The sequence below is a fragment of the Vidua macroura genome, chromosome 17 (assembly GCF_024509145.1).
Source record: "Vidua macroura isolate BioBank_ID:100142 chromosome 17, ASM2450914v1, whole genome shotgun sequence".
In the NCBI taxonomy this organism is placed as follows: Eukaryota; Metazoa; Chordata; class Aves; order Passeriformes; family Viduidae; genus Vidua; species Vidua macroura.
In genome coordinates this window covers 11,031,998-11,047,844 of record NC_071587.1, presented here as the reverse complement: position 1 = coordinate 11,047,844, position 15,847 = coordinate 11,031,998, and the positions used below count along the sequence as shown (strand labels likewise).

Sequence of the window (15,847 nt, the reverse complement as noted above, 5' to 3'; positions counted from 1 at the left end):
ACCTGAGGGGATTGAAATACAGAAGTGGCCGTGCGCTTAACTGTGCAGGAATCAAACTGTTTTACTGATAACATTTTATTGATTCATCTTCTCTGGGTGTTACAAGTAGCCTGAAGCCTGGCAAAATGAGCTGGCAATGTTTCTGTGTTGTGGACATTGCAGTATTGCAGCTCTTCAAGGTATTGAAATTTTATATATGGGCTGAGAGCTCACGTAATTATTGTGATTTGTAATGACTGAGGCTGCAGATGGGGTTTCCCAGAGGCTTCATTTCAAGCTAGATAACTGGTAATTTCTCTTTTCTGTTTAAGAATCTGTTGTCCCTCCATTTCTCTGCAGCTGCTGAGGTTTTTCTCTGTGAAAAGCTGAACCGTATCTCTGACTTAATGAAGATGCGTAAAATGATTGAAATTGCCTTAACAAGGCAGTGCTCTATGCAGAGCAGCAATGAAAATGTGTCTTGCTGTTTGCAGGGGATACTTTGTCCTTTTCATAAAGGAACTGTGCCTTCCCACCGTATTATAAAAATAACAACAATTAAAAAATACCCTTCTTCTGACAAAGCTTTAAGGAAATGAATGGCTTAAAAGACCACAGTGGCAGATTGTGAGTGCAACCTGCATGTGTTGACTAATGAAATTCTTTTGAAAGAGCTAATTTCATGTATTTTACTTAATGAAAGCTTATTTAAGATTTTAATGATGTGGGTCTTTTCTCTTCAGCAGAATGCCATATTGACTCATGACATATTTTTACACAGGCTTCATTCTGCCGTGAACAACAGTGGTTGGAAATGTGAGCACTTGATAAAGTATCATTAAATTAGCTTATTGTAGTTGCAGATTTTTATTACGCTACTTCACCGCGATATGAATTGATCGTGTTGTACTTGCCGGTTTTAAAGGTGCAGCAGTGTTATTGATTGTGCTACTTTATCTCAGGTGCTTCATCAGCCTGCTGGCATGCTGGTTCCCTCTGCAATTTTAGGAAGTACTGGCTTTGTGCATTTTTTTCATTCTGTGCCTTTTGTCTGTGTGCATGTGTTTTTTATTGTAAATACCCTAAAAGAGAGCCTGTTTTGGGGTTGTACCAAGCCCTTGTGCTCAGCAGCTCTGCTCTGTCCTGGGGCTTTGGGTGCTGCTGTGGGGAGGTGAAGCAGTGGGTGTCCCATGTGGAAGCACTGCTGGATGGGCTGTTGTCCTCAGCTGATTTCCAGGGAATTAGTGAGATGTACCAACACAGGGAAAAATCAGTTCTGCTCAAACTTCATAGCGTGTGCATTTGGACCAGGGGTTTCATCCCTTGGTGTAATTGTTGGTAATGTGATGTGTGTCACAAATAAAGTCAGAAAAACAAGAGCCTACATCTTGGTTAGTCAAACCTTTCAGATATTTTTCCACATTAACATGAGTAGTGGATTTCTTCTACAAATCTTGGAACTCCCAGACCTATTCCAATACTAAGTGTATTGGAAACGGATTGCTGTCAAGGCTTGTCCATCTAATTAAATTCCCTTATTAGCACCAGAGCTGCAGACTTCCAGAGAAGACATTAGTTGAATAATCTTTCCAATTTACCTAGGTTAAAACTAGATGGCCTTTTGTAAAATGCTGAGCTAAAAGTTCAGCAACAACAGACATAAGTTCTAGTCCCCCTTTTTGTGTGATCTGTGGTAATTCAATATATTCTTTAAATATAAATTGGTATTTCAGCTGTTCTGTGGAATATTTTCAGACTTCAATTATCACAGGCTCTCGATGCCGCGAGGACTGTCACCTCACGCTTCAGGCTGAGGGCAGTCCAGTGATGGCTTTTACGCATTAATAAAGTTTTTCATGATTCATTTTGGCATATTCTTAGCCAAATATAATAATCTTCTTGTCATAAAGTCCTGCTGATCCACAGAGGTTGTCTGTGTTCTGTACTGGTGATAGCTGTACCTTTGCAGGAGATAGGAATATCAAGATTTTGACAGAGAACCAAAACATGTCAGGTTTAGTAGGAGCCCTGATGGATTTCCCAACAGGTGGGGGACTTGCCCTTGGAGGGAGCCAAGTGAAATGAAATATGCTTTGACCCTTGAGCTTTGCAAATGGGGATTGAGTGACTCCCAGCAGATGTGCCTTAGCCCAGCAGCATCCACTGACCCTCTGGAATGTGAGAGCATCCAGGGGTCCCACTGCCCTTCCACTCCCACGTGGGAGGGCAGGGATGGTGCAGCTGGGAATGCCTTGTTTCCTTCCAGAAATGTAAGGGAAACGTGTCTTTGTGTCAGACAAAAGACCCACACTGGCTCAGGGTTAGGAATGGAGAGCTTCATAATAACACTGAGCAAGAGATGTTTAAAAATTGCCCCAAGTTTCAGGAAACAAGATATTTGTGCTAATTAGACTATTTGCCTGTCATCTTTATTCAGTATTTAAATAACAAAAAGCCCTCAAGTGAAATCAAAGCGTGGTAGAACATATTTCTTGAGTCTCCTTGATCAAAGCTTATAAAAGGAGGGGAATACTGCTCATAACTATTTCCTCAAATTTAGATGTGAGATATATCCTCTATTGTAGTCCTCTCTATTGAGGACTTGTGTATAACCCGTGGCAAAGTGATGGACGTCTGTCAGGTATCAGACATCCTGCTCCTTTCCAGGTGTACATGTGATGAATTACTATTAGTTCTGTCAGGATGTGACAGAAATAAATGTCTTCAAATAAAAACAACCTGCAAACTAAATGTGAAATGTTTTGTTCTTACTTATTAATTAACACTGGTTCAGTTGTGCACTTGTCTTCCTCTGTATCTACCTCTTGATCTTTTCTTAGATTGCAAATAATCTCTGAGATAGAGATCACCATTTTCCTGACCTGAGTTTATAAAGCAAATGGCATAGTGGGATCCACAGCATTTATCTTGAAGTCAGTAATTAATAAAACAAACAGGAGATGCCTTTGGGTAGCTGTTCAGTCTCCTGCTCAGATGATGCTTTAGAGCAGGGTGATACAGAAATCTGTTCAGGAATTTTTGGTGCATTGTCTTTTGGTTTTGTTTTGGGGTTTCTGTGTTATTGTTGTCTTTAAGGACATGGTTTTTTTCAGAAAGGGAAGAAGGGATCCTCTAGACCTGAATAATTGAAAAAGAAGATTCTTCAAGCTTGATCATCTATGAATGGGAGAAAGTAATAAAAGAGCAATGGAAGCTTACACCTCTCTGGAGCCAGGTGGGAGGCAGTGGTCACACACGTGGCCTTTAGAGCAGGACAGACAGCCCGAGCTGGCTGGGACTTGCCCAGGTCAGCACAGCTGCTCCTGTAGTGCTGGAAGTTCTCCGTGTCTGGTTGTGCAGTCCTGAAGGAGGACTAGAAAACACCAAGGAAAATGGAAAGAAGTGTGCCAGAATCATGAGACGAGATAAGGGGAAATTGTATCTGCAGTGGCAGAGCTCGTGTGCTGCCAGCCACTGATGTACATCTGCCTCCATTCTCAACTTCGTAATTGGCACCGGGACGCTGTAGCAGAAACCAGCTGATTGCTTTGTTTCTTTTCATTCTGCACCTTCTCGATAAGGGAATGAAAGGATTCCTCCCTAGATGTGTTATTCAGACATTGAGGCTCATTACAGAACCCAGCACAGCCTACTGAAGAGAGCCAAGCATCAGCGTGATGCTCCATCTGATCTCCCACCCAGACATTTTTGTCAAGCTCGGGAATGCCATCAGCCTGAAGGATTTCCTGCTGTGGGAGTTCCTCACCTGTGCTTGTGTAGCTGACTCCATCTGAATTTGCAAGCCACAAATTGTGTGTCATTCCTGCCCAGGTGACTTCAAAGGATATTTTAAAAATTGCATCCACTACTCCTACATTATATTTTAAAGAAATAGGTCAAATCAGTTGGAAGAAGAGTCATCAGAATGTGTTTATTAATCTGTGAAGAATAAAGGTGAAGGTTCAAATTTGGGTGCTTTAAGTGCTTTTGGATTGGCCACAACTTGATTTTTAGATCTGTCTTGTGAAATTTGTCACCATTAAAAACTTACAGCTAAATGTCTTTCAAATTTATGGATTTTTCTCTTCTTTCCCTAGAAGGGAAAGAGAGAGAGAAGGGTGTGCACTTCTCCTCAGAGGCATGCCCAAAATGGGAGATGAAAATCAGCGGGGGAACTAGGAGAGTTCAGTTAAGTGTCTGCTGGGTTTCAGGAATAGTTTAATTTATGGTGATAACTTCTCTTCAGCAGTTGACTTGCTGTGACCTTAAAGAAAGCTCTTGCAGACGGAGCTTTCACTATTTCTGGGAGAAGTTATGTACTTTGTGCATGTGTGGTTTACTGCCACAGATGGGTCCCCCTGAATTTGGAGGCCAAAGGCAGTAGCAGAAGGTTACGAGATGGCACTGCTGCATAGAAAGTTTCTAAAAACAAACACATCAGTTTTTACCAGCACCCTGTAAGGTCTGGTTCAAAAGATATTTAAAAACTGTAAAAAAAAAAAAAAAAAAAAAAAAAGAAAAAGAAAAAAACCACAAACACACAAGAAAAAGAAAAAAAGGATGTGTTTGCCTGCTTGCATGCAAGTATCCCTGAAAAGTTGATGGGTTCATTTTTACTTATTTATGGGCAAATTACAGAGGTGCATCTGTTCCTTCTCTGTATACAGCCAAGCATTTCAAATTTCTAAGATACTTTTTGACATTCTTTGAAGATTTAATGCCAGGTGGAAGATCAGTTAGAATTACAGATATCTTGAACTTTGAAAATAATGCTTCTGCTGGAAACTTTTTTACTTTTGCTCCCAACTTTAATGAGGCACAGTCTAAACATCATAGTAACTGAAGCAGCAGAAAGGGGACAAAAAAGCCAACCCGACAATTCACAAGAAAATATTTTCACATGTTTACAGTAGAGTCAAAATATTTGTGCTGTGTTTATTTAATTCAAATGCTTAGAACTATGTCATATTATAAAAACAGTATTACTGGAATAAAACAGTGGCCTGCAAGTCAGATACCTGAACAGGGAACACTCAGCTGGAATCCAGTTTTTACAATTTTTACAAGTTGTTTATACTGCTGTTGCTAAAGAGGGCAAGTAATTTTGGATAAAGCCCTCTTTGCCTGCCATTAATTGTAAGAGTTAAGCATGTGCCTTTAGATAGCAAAGAGCCTGATTAGCATTTACAGTCAGGTGTCCTGTAGCCCTTCTACATCTTAATTGTCTCTGCCAAGGGGAACTTTTGCTTTAGAGATCACACCTCTAAAAGTGGAGAACACCAGGCTGTGCCTCACTGGGATTTTGCTTTGCTTTGCTTTGCCTTTTTCCCTTAAGTCCAATCACTCATTCAAATAAATACATACATATATACACATATAGACACACACACACATATATATTATATATTTATACAGACCCTTTGAAAGCATGGCCTGAGGAATTTGACACTGGCCATCAGTTAGTGGATTTTGCTTAGTAATTGCTTCATCTATTCAATACTATTGAAAATACCCTTGAGCAGAACATAGCTGCAGGGGAACAAGACTCTAAAGGAGCAACCTAATTAATGAATCTTATTGCCACTTAGACGAGCGTTACACAGCTGGCCTTGGTTGTCAGGATGGATCTGTTCTTGCAACATCATGTGTTTGTCCAGGAAACTGCAATCATTAGAGAAATGAGTGAAGTGGGATTGGTGTGTTTGGGTCTGTGGAGGCAGCAGGTGCCCTTTGAGTGTGCAGTTGCACTCCTGATGGTGCAGGTGTCACCAGCATCTCATGTCTGTGTGGGACAACAAATGAATTCTCCTGGCTTTTATCTTGGTAGCCGTGACTGAGATTATTCGTTGCATTCAGATGAAGTGAAAACGAAGTAGTCACAGCCAGAGTCTGAAAGTAGGCAAATTGCTTTCATGCAGTAGAAGGGTGAGCAAAACTGAAGTAGGAAAGGATTTTCTTTTTCATTTAGTATTTATAAAAAACACAAGCTGTTGTGTGTGTCCAGAGAGCACCTGGGTTTTTGTGAATGGTGGTGTGGCATGTTTGTCTCCAGCAGAGTAATTCAAGCAATAATACCTGCTGGTGTTGGTGTGTTTTCTGAAGATCTTTTGAAGGAAGTTATTTTGATAACTAATTATTCATTCCTACCTTTAAAAATATTGAATGCTATGTTTGTGATCTGTATTGCTGAAATCATTGTACCAACAAAAACTGTAGCTCTGGGTGCAAGTCAGAGCTTGTGTTTCTAATTGAAGTCATAGACAATTTACTGAGCAGTCAACAAATAAAAATTCTGAGCTTGCACCAGTCCATTTTTTGATGTCCTTTCAACCTTGGTTACTCTGTGATGCTGTGAAAAAGGCAAAAACACTTCTAGGAATGTCCTGTTCTATCAAGGACTACAATAAACTGCTCTTCTTTCAGAAGATCTTTTCTGAATGATGCCAAACCTATTGCAAAACCCATTTCTGCAAGTCCCCACTACCACGTGGGGATATGAGACCCCATGTTAAAGACTCCCATATTGCTTATAAATCCTTTAACTTTCTGTGCTGCTTTAATATGTAATTTTCTGCTTCTCAATGGAGACACACTGAAACCTGTGATTTCTACTTGGCCTTAGGAGAGTTCTTCAGATAAAATAATTTTCATTAGAAAATTCCTCTGATGGGCTTATGAACTTTTAATGTGAGATCATCACTGAACCTTTTTTGTGTTCTTCTGAAGTGACCTTGGCACATGGTGAGTTTTGATCCTGGAGAATCTTTCTTGGTTTGCATGTTGGGGATTCATGTGGCAGCTTCTCTGCTTCAGCCTGTTCCTGCTGCCCCTGCTCCTGCCTGAACTGCTTGGCCTGGCACAGATCTGCCCCACTTCTGCCTTCCCTTTATAGCTGCTTCAGGCATTTCTTGTCTACATTGTGGTGTCAGCTCCTTACTCTTTTTTTTTTTTTCCATGTAGGGCAACACATGAACACACCTCAATGTGAAATTTTCTGAAGAATTCTTAATGCCCACAAGTGGCACTTGAGTGGCTAATTCCAATAACTCCGGCAGTCAGTTGATGAAGCATTCTTTGCTTTATGATTTGAGTAATAGAAGTAGTTGCATCTGTGGTTATAGATCAGAAAAATCGCTTATCCAGCTCTTTTCAGTCCCTTTGATTCATTGGACGTGACCACAACACTGTTTAGTGCTGGTCAGTCGTTTTCAAGTCAGTGAGCATCTGGGTTGGTCATTAGCCAGCAGAGAAATCAATTAGGGCTGGTGGGGGTGTGTTTGGAGGAGAGGATTGGAATACATGAATTCTATCGATCCATTGTCCTGGATAATCAACATCCCCACGAGCAGATCTTAAAGCTGTGTGAGGACTCCATGGAAGTTCCTTTCTGCTCTTGCACCTCTGTTCCACCAAGAGTGAATCCTCCAGCCAACAAAGATGGCAACTCTCCGAGGTTCCAAATTTCCAACTTTGTTAAAGCAATGAGCTAATTAATAAAGCATAAATTGTTAGCATTTTTCTGTGGAGCACTGCCGAGGATCCATTATTTTATTTAGTGTATTTGTCTTAAAGTGATTATGTTACTAATTATAAGGCTCACTAGTCTGTTTAACAGGAGTCCAAATAATTATAATTTGTTTGCATTCCCACCCTGCGTGTTTTCATACAAAAAGGAAAACATTTTGTTGAATGATTAATCTTGTGCATGCCTCTCTGTATGTTTAGGAAAATTAAATGTCTCATTTTTGTTCTAAATGAGAGATTTTTGATTTTGCTACTCTTGTTCTCAAGGTGCATTGGTAAATTCTGAAGAAACATGAGGATAAAGCCACAGGGGGAATGATGGGCTCTTAGAACTCAGTATGTTCCCAATAAAGTCCATAACAAAATTCCTTTTGGTGTCAAATTCTTTTGCATAATTTGTGTTAGAAAAAAAATGGGTTGAAATTCTTATTTGCAGGCAATCTTGAAGCAAAAGCTTTGGAAGCCTTGGAAACAGTTTGGCAGACAAATTCCATTGCTCTTATTAGAATAACTTGAAGGACAAAATTCATAACAGGCTTTTCAATTAATGCTCAATTTAGGGCGCCTTGGAATCAGCAGCAGCATCATGAAACCCTGTTTGAACCTGGAACATCCAAAGAATGTGTTATTTAATGTTAGGAAAAAATTGTCAAGGTTTTATAAAAAGCTCAGCAAATTGAGGCAAAAGTACTGAAGTCACTTTCAGAGCTGCACTTCAGAAAATGGCTCAAATGAGAAGTCAGCACTGTGAAGTTAACTCCTTGTTTTATGGCAAAAATAAATTTGAAAACCAGAGTTGTTTCTAGGAGTCTACTTGGAAGTTTGCTGAAGTTCAGGTAGCGAAATGCTTGCTTGGAAAAAAGACCCAGCAGAAAAATCACAATTTCAAACTCAGATAATAGTTTCTGAAAATAGCTGGGCTGCCAGAATGTCAGAGTCAGGAATGAGAAGATTGCTGAGGGGAAATGGCAGAGTAACAAAGGGCCCGAGGAGACGTGAGGAGCTCACGGCTTCATCTTGGTTTGAGGGAGAGAAAATTGCTTAGTGCTACTTAGAGCATCTCTCATTCAAAGATCTCAAAGCTTGCTGAACCAAACATAATCCTTTGAAGACAGGTACAGACTGATGATCACTGTGCTTGTCCTCGTGCTGCTGCTGGAGCTGCCCTGGAGCATCCTGATCTCTGGGCATGGTGGCACCACGGAGCTCAGCACAGGAGGGAAGAGGAAAATGCACTTGGGAAGGGACTGGGGTGACAGAACACACTGAAATGCCATCACTAAAGTCTGGACACCACCATGCTTCTAATGAATAAATAAATAAGTCATCAAGTGCAGGTGAAGATATTTCCTTTCTTCTGACATTCGTGTTTGTTATTCTGCCAAATGTTTCCTTTACTTGTGAGAAAATTGGAGCAGCCAAGATTCTTAATATTAAAAGACCTCAGTGGAACTGTTAAAATTCCATTCTGTTCAAAATTTTTATGCCAGTTGGCTGTATTATCTCTTTATAATTTTCTTCTTCAGTGCATACGTAACTGCATTAGTTGGTCATTTACCAACAGACTTGAAAGACCAATACGATTAGCTGGAGAAATAGCTGAAGTTTTTTTGGGGTTTTTTTATGTAGGAGAAATATGGAAGTGCTACTTGCTTTTTGATGATGGTAGTAGTGGTAGTATTTATCTTTTTTATTTTATTTTTCCCCACACTTCCCCCATAAAGCATGAACTCCAATTTTATCTGCATTAGTGTGAATAAAAACAGTGCATCCTCAAGCGAGGTGCATAAATATAACCCCTTTTACTATGCAAGTAATAACTGCACTCAACAACTCTCGTAAGAGCTGTTACAATGCACAAACGGGTCCTGAGAGCACATTTGTCATGGTAATTTCAAATGCAGACCTTCTCTGTGGAGTTGCAGCCTGCAGAAAGACCTGGTGTGTGCAGGTCACACTTGGGGTGGAGGGCTGGGACATGGGGAGGGGGAGCAGCTGATGAACTCTGGTGTTAATCTGAATCCTTTCCTCCAGCCCTGCAAAGCCCTACGAGCAAAATGGTATTTGATCAGTGCTGATAATGCATTGTCAGGTGTTCAGGCAACATGAAACTGTTTGTACCGAGCTCCCTGAACCAGAAGGAGAGGGAAAGTTCCTAATGAACCTCCTGGAGAGCTGAGCCCCAAGCGTTGGGTCTAGCACTGTTTTTTTATCTGATGCCAGGCGGCTCTAAATAGGTCTTAAAGCAGCTCCAACAGTTTATGCTGTTAAATAAATCTAATCTGTAAAACAGGTCACGTAAAAAAAACCTAAAAACTTTTCTTCTAATTACAGTAAGATTTTATTGAATGCACATTATACATATAGATCATAATACTTATTAAAAAAAGACTATTAAGATTTTACAGTTCAAGATTTTACAGGCAATGGGAACAGTGGAAGCCTAATGCTTTCTGAGAATCATATCTGCATTAGCAAGATAAAGGACAATTTAGGAAGATTACAAAAGCAATGATTTAGAGTACAACATAAAAATCTGCTGAGAACTAATTCGCAATGCCAGCTGCTGCTAAGCTTCTTAATCTTTATCTAGTTCAATTAAAATCTGACTGTTTGGGATTTCATTAACAACTGGGGACTTGAAAATTACATGCACTTTTACACTGTATTCAACTGCTTATGCACGTTACTGGAAGTTGCCCGAAATATCTTCAGGTAGACTTGAGATATAATTAAAACTTAAGTACTTAAAGGATAATGCAGAGGTAAAAGAGGATTATTTTAATTTTTCTGTCAGATCCAATTGACAAAAAAAGAATCTCTCACGAGTTGAAATGAGTTGCAAACCAGTCAGAATTTTAATGCAGGGGATATTTATGGACGATTGTGCAATCAGATGTGCAGATCAAACAGCCTCATTGGAGGGCGGAGTGAATCGGATATTGTAATTGTGCCCTGTGCTGCTTGTGTGTTTTTTGTGGAAAAACCACTTCACATCTATCATTCACTTCTGTACTGATGTAACCACGCTGCTATCAATTAATTATGCATTTCAAAGAATCTGCAAGTAGGCCTTTCTAAAATTAAACTAAGCAAAGTGATGAACAAGCTTTTAATCACTTAATACTGTGTATAAAAAATAGTTTCTTTCCATTAATTCCTCAAGAATAATTCTTCCAAAAGTTTTTCAGAAGTAGGAAAAAGCTGTTTTTTTTCTCTTTCCCCCTCTTCATTGTTTGTCTCCTATTTTCCATGCCATCATTGCCATACCTGCTGATTTAAAGGAGGGAAGTGAAAGAGCATTGAGCAGCTCTGTATTTTGAAGCAGTTCATTGAAAGGCTTTGGATGTTTGATGTGCACAAGAACACTGACTTTTTCTTGCCTGTATGATGGAGTAGATGTCATGCTGGCTGTGGATGTCGTGCTGTATTTCCAAGGGGAGCTGGGTGCTGATGGAAGTGCCATGGGCATTTATTTATCTCTTTATTCATTAGAAGCATGGTGGTGTCCAGACTTTAGGGTTTTGCTGGGTTGGGGGCAGCACCGTGGGATCTGCTAGTTAAACTCTGGGTCAAATCCTGAACTGGTTTAAATTTACAAACTGGAATGCATTTCTTTATTTTTAATTATTCAGTTCTAAAGATCTTAGGTGCCATGATAGGATGTGGAGGTAAGAATATTTCCAGAATGAATGAGGCTGTTAATGGTGGTGATGTTCCTCTTGGAAATGTTGAAGTGGTGCAGAGCTGCAGGATAATTGGTGCAAGACTTAGAAGACAGCCTGGACGTGTTTAAATGGTGTGTTTAGATCGAGTTAACTTTTAAACGGAGTAATGATACAGAGAAATCATTCTGTAGCAAAATTTCTTAAAACGTCTGGGGAGTTGGTGTTAACTTTTGTCACGGTGCTGTTCCTAGCAAACAAAGAGAGTGAGATTTTGCCTGACTGGCTACTTAATGGGTTTTTTCTTTTCCCTTAAAAAAAAAAAAAAAAAAAAAAAAAGCTTGAAAAGCAAAACTAGTGTGTAGGATTGCTGTTGTATATAACTTTGAATAAAAAAGAAATGTTTTTCCCACCTCCCTGCTTCCATCATACTTTTAAGTGGAAACATGTGACCAGGCAAGTGAAGAATGCAGAAAAATAAAGTGAATTTTGAGTTGGGCATAATTTGGCCACAAGGGTAGCTAATCTGCTGTCCTGTGTCCTACTTGTGCCTAGAAACTTCATATGCAGAGAAGGGGGTATCTGCTGAAAATCATTATTTTAAGCAACTTAGTATCATGAAGTTCTGTATTTGGCAGGAAGGGAAACTTGCAGAAATTTGTATATGCTGGTTTTCTTGCCCCCGAATGTCTGGATTCTGTGTTTTAAATAGTGATGCTTTCTATATTATTTAATAAGGTAAACTGTGGCTTCAGAATTAAAAATAGGCTGTTTGCCTTTGCATTTAAGGACTGAAATAAAGATGTGTAGATTACAAGAGTTGAAGACTCCTGAGCATCACTTAAGTCTCTGCTTGTCCTGCAGGGGGAATCTCTCAGCTGGTTTGCAGTCAGGATGGCTGGGAGGGGAATGCAGGATGCAGCGCTGCCTGAAGGAGCACCACCAAAATTTAAACCAAAATTTGAGTGCAGTTTTATTTCCTAATAGCAAAAAACCCTGTTGGCTTGATTTTTAAAAGTGTTTTCTTTTATAGTTCTTTTGAAAATGTTAAAGTTCTCATAAAACTTCTTTAGCCTTCTGATAATGTTTACATATTTGAGAGCCAGAGTTCTCACACAATTTCATGTATAAATAGAATAGTCTACATATTTCTCTGTGGGTGAAGAGAAATGATTGATTGATCTTGGGACCAGTGTGGTTAGAGAGGTGGTAATTCCATCCTCCAATCCACGGTCACCTTTGGAATTCTGTAAACACCAGATGTTTGAATAAAACTGAGTCTTTTTCTCTTTTGAACTTACCAAGCTTCTGTGTACTCATTTCGTGTCCAATAGCGACAAAACCCCCTCAAACTTCTCTCATTTCCATCCCTCAGGTCTCCTGCCTTCCCTAATAAGGTGGGCACCCAGCTGTGTGTGTGGCAGGGTTTGGGTGTGCAGAGGGTGGCTGGGGGTGCCACTGGAGCTCCTGGCACACAGCTCTGGACACCACTGCGAGCCCCGGCCCAGCACCCAGTGTCACTTGGGGCTGGGGAGTTCTGGGGCTGATCCTGTGGCTTTAAGGAATTGTAATCTACCTAAAACCTTCCACATCTGAGTGCTGAACCCAGGGAGATACACAGCATTTCACCTGCAGAGATCTTAATTTATCTGCTGGGATAGGTGTCCTCAAAAGAGCAGAAAATGTGCCCTTCCCTCTTGACTGTAGAGTGCATTGAGTCCTTGGAGGCATTTCTTTAACTCTGGAGTTCATTATGTGCTCTTAGAATGGATCAGCCACTCTGGTATGATGATCTGGACTTGGGATTTTACTCCTTGGATTTGGGTCCTGTCAGAAATGGAGGGGTTGTTATTGGAGATGAAAATCTGCTTCGTTCTTTTTCTTTCCTTGTAAAGGGAAAACTGAAATAAATAAAATGAAGGGTATTGATATATCACAAATGGAAACAGTAAATGTGTCACTGGGGAGATGAGTGGGAGTTGAGAGCAAAGATAACTACAGACATGAGAATTATCTGTACGTTCGGCTTCAGATATTGAAATCTGTGCCACGGATTGATCCTGCAGGAATAATAAATACACATTATCTGTAATTATTCTCAAACTTCATAAACCTTACTTTAATAACATCCTTTGCATAATTTTTTTTTTCTAAAATCTTTTATTTTTATGACACTGTCAGGCTTTTTAATTTTAACTCCAGGGAAATTGCTCCAGCTGTTACAGATTTTGTCCCATTTCTGTTCTCTGGAGGCTGGGAGTTCCCTTTGGAGAGTTCACGTACCAGGTTGGAAGGTTTCTATGTCTGAGATGATTTTTTTTTTTTTAAAGAAGATTGCAGGGAGCGAATTTGCAACTTTTATTACAAATAATAAAAATAAATACAGTTTCAGGTATAAAAATATTTATTTTTTAACTTACATCCTACAGTTATTTTTTTAATTTAAAAGTATGATGTCAGATAGGAAAAAATGTTCTTGGTGCATGTGTTGCAATGTGTTCCTTTATCAGTGGACACAACTGAGTGGTGTTTGAGTTACCAGCCCTCCCATGGTTGCACACTGAGCTGGGATCAGCATGGATATTGAAACTGTTTATTGGGTTTCTTCTGCTGTTATAAGTGTGATCACATTCCAAGATGTCCTGAGGTCTTAAAATACCGAGAAACAACAGTAAGCAGAATTTCAAGTTCAGCTTTTCTGAAGAGCAGGAATTAAATACAGGCCAGAGCATTCTTGTGCATTCCTGGTGGTGTGCCGGCCACGTGTTGTGAGCTGGGGATGCAGTTGATGTTAAACCAAAATTTGAGTGCACAGTTTTATTTCCTAATACCAAAAAACCCTCAAACTGCTCTCATTTCCGTCACTCAGGTCTCCCCCCTTCCCTGCTAAGGTGGGTACCCAGCTGTGGGCTCTAGGCCACATCTGTCCAAAACTGGCTGGGCTTGTGGCCATGTGAGGGACTCCCAAGGGAAGCAGAAAGATGAGTTTTGGTGAGAACCCCAAATGTTTCACTTGTCCAGAATGATTCAGTTTTCACACTAACGCATGTCTCCATAATACTCTAACTTGTTAAAAAAAGGTAAATTTTTAGTATGAAAAATAAAACCAAACCAATAAAAAATTCTCTGTCCTCTTTTTCTCTTTCATAAAATGAAACTGGAGTGATTCTAAGTAAATTCTGAGGAATTTCAGCCCTTGAGTTGATTTTTTTTCTCTCATACAGTTTTAATTTGAAATTTCGCATTTGCTAATGACACATTTTTACTCTATCTGAAGATTGCCATCTACTGGCATATAAGAGCTTTTGGGGTCTGTTAATGTTCATAAATTTGAAAATTCAATAAAGTTGGTTATTTTCTCAGTTGATTTTGTTGATTTCATTATGCTTTGCAGGGTAGGGGCAATAGTAGAGGAAACATTAGCAGCATTTACTTGATCTTACCAAGTGCTGTGCAATGTCTGCTTAATTAAAAGCACATTATAACAACATATTGATGCTTCCCACATGAATGAGCTCTCTATTCCTCCAAATTAAGCCATATATCATACTTCTATCCTATAAGAACAGAAGAACACATTAATAAAAGTTTAAAAATAGACATTTTTTTCTAAGCATTTGAAGTGATTCTGACCTTCTGGCACGGTAACAGTTAGGTAGCTCAATAAACTACAGGGGGTAGAATTTAATAGTGTAATTCCAAAATTGTGGGAGACACCTCTCCCTCCTCAAGCTAATTTGTAGTTAATCCTGAAACTCTTTAAATTTCTAGCCCCTGATGCCTCCCAGCATCCTCCCTACTCAGCAGGGCACAAGGGTCTCCAGAGGAACTTAATTTTCTCCCCAGCAGCTGTGATGGGGCTGATGCCACATCCCCCAAGCTCTGAGCAGCTCCTGCCTCGATCCTCTGCTCCGAGGCTGAACATTGGCACTCACCTGGCACCAGCACCACCTCCCAGACTGGGGCAGCTGTGGCATCACTGGGGTGATGGGTTGCAGGTATGTGACCTGGCTATAAGGAGGCCAGAGGGGTCTGTCTGGCTGGGGCTGTGGCTCTGAAGCAGGTGAGAATTCCCCCAAGGTAACCATAGTTCTCTTTTCTTTGTCCAGTTCTTCGATGTGTCTTGATGGTGAGGTGCTCAGTGTGCTGCCTGGTCTGTATTTTACATTTAGATGTCCATTTTTCTGCAAGGAAGGACTTGGGCTCCTTGTGTGTGGCTTTGCTTTCCTTCCTGTGGTTGGGGCACCTAAAACTGACCTGATTTATGTCCTGGCCTGCCAACTGTGCCCTGTGTGGAGCTCCTGCTCTGTAAACAAAGCTGCTGTGGTTGTGTAGAAGGGACTGGGCTGTTTTTTGGTGAAAGTGGTGTGAGGTGATGGGGCTGGTTTTGCTTTTAGTGATGCTGACTGTGGAAGCATTGACACTGAGAGGGTGAGATGGGCAGTGTGGTTGTGCTGCTGCTTTTTCAGCTGCTCTGAGGAGCACAAGAACCTGCCTTGCTCTGGGAAGGTGCTCTGTGTCGTGGGGGTGAGCTGTGGGTGGTGTGTGATGAGGGAGCTGTTGCTGTACTGTAACTCCCTGAGCTTTATGGAACTGGAAAGAAAGCCTGTGTAAATTGCAGAGATGTTAACTAAAGCTATCCTGGGGCTGCTTTCACATACATGCACTGTGGTTGTTGA

General features: G+C 40.4%; 1 protein-coding gene and 1 long non-coding RNA gene across 2 annotated transcripts in view; both read left to right on the top strand.

The window, feature by feature from the left end:
- Positions 1-15,847, top strand: part of CDH4 (cadherin 4) — a 417,701-nt gene that overhangs the window by 18,859 nt on the left and 382,995 nt on the right. The gene's annotated exons all lie outside the window — the stretch shown is intronic.
- Positions 6,622-7,871, top strand: LOC128815947 (uncharacterized). The gene is made up of 2 exons (XR_008439753.1): positions 6,622-6,720; positions 6,940-7,871. It is a non-coding gene; the product is annotated as an uncharacterized LOC128815947 (long non-coding RNA).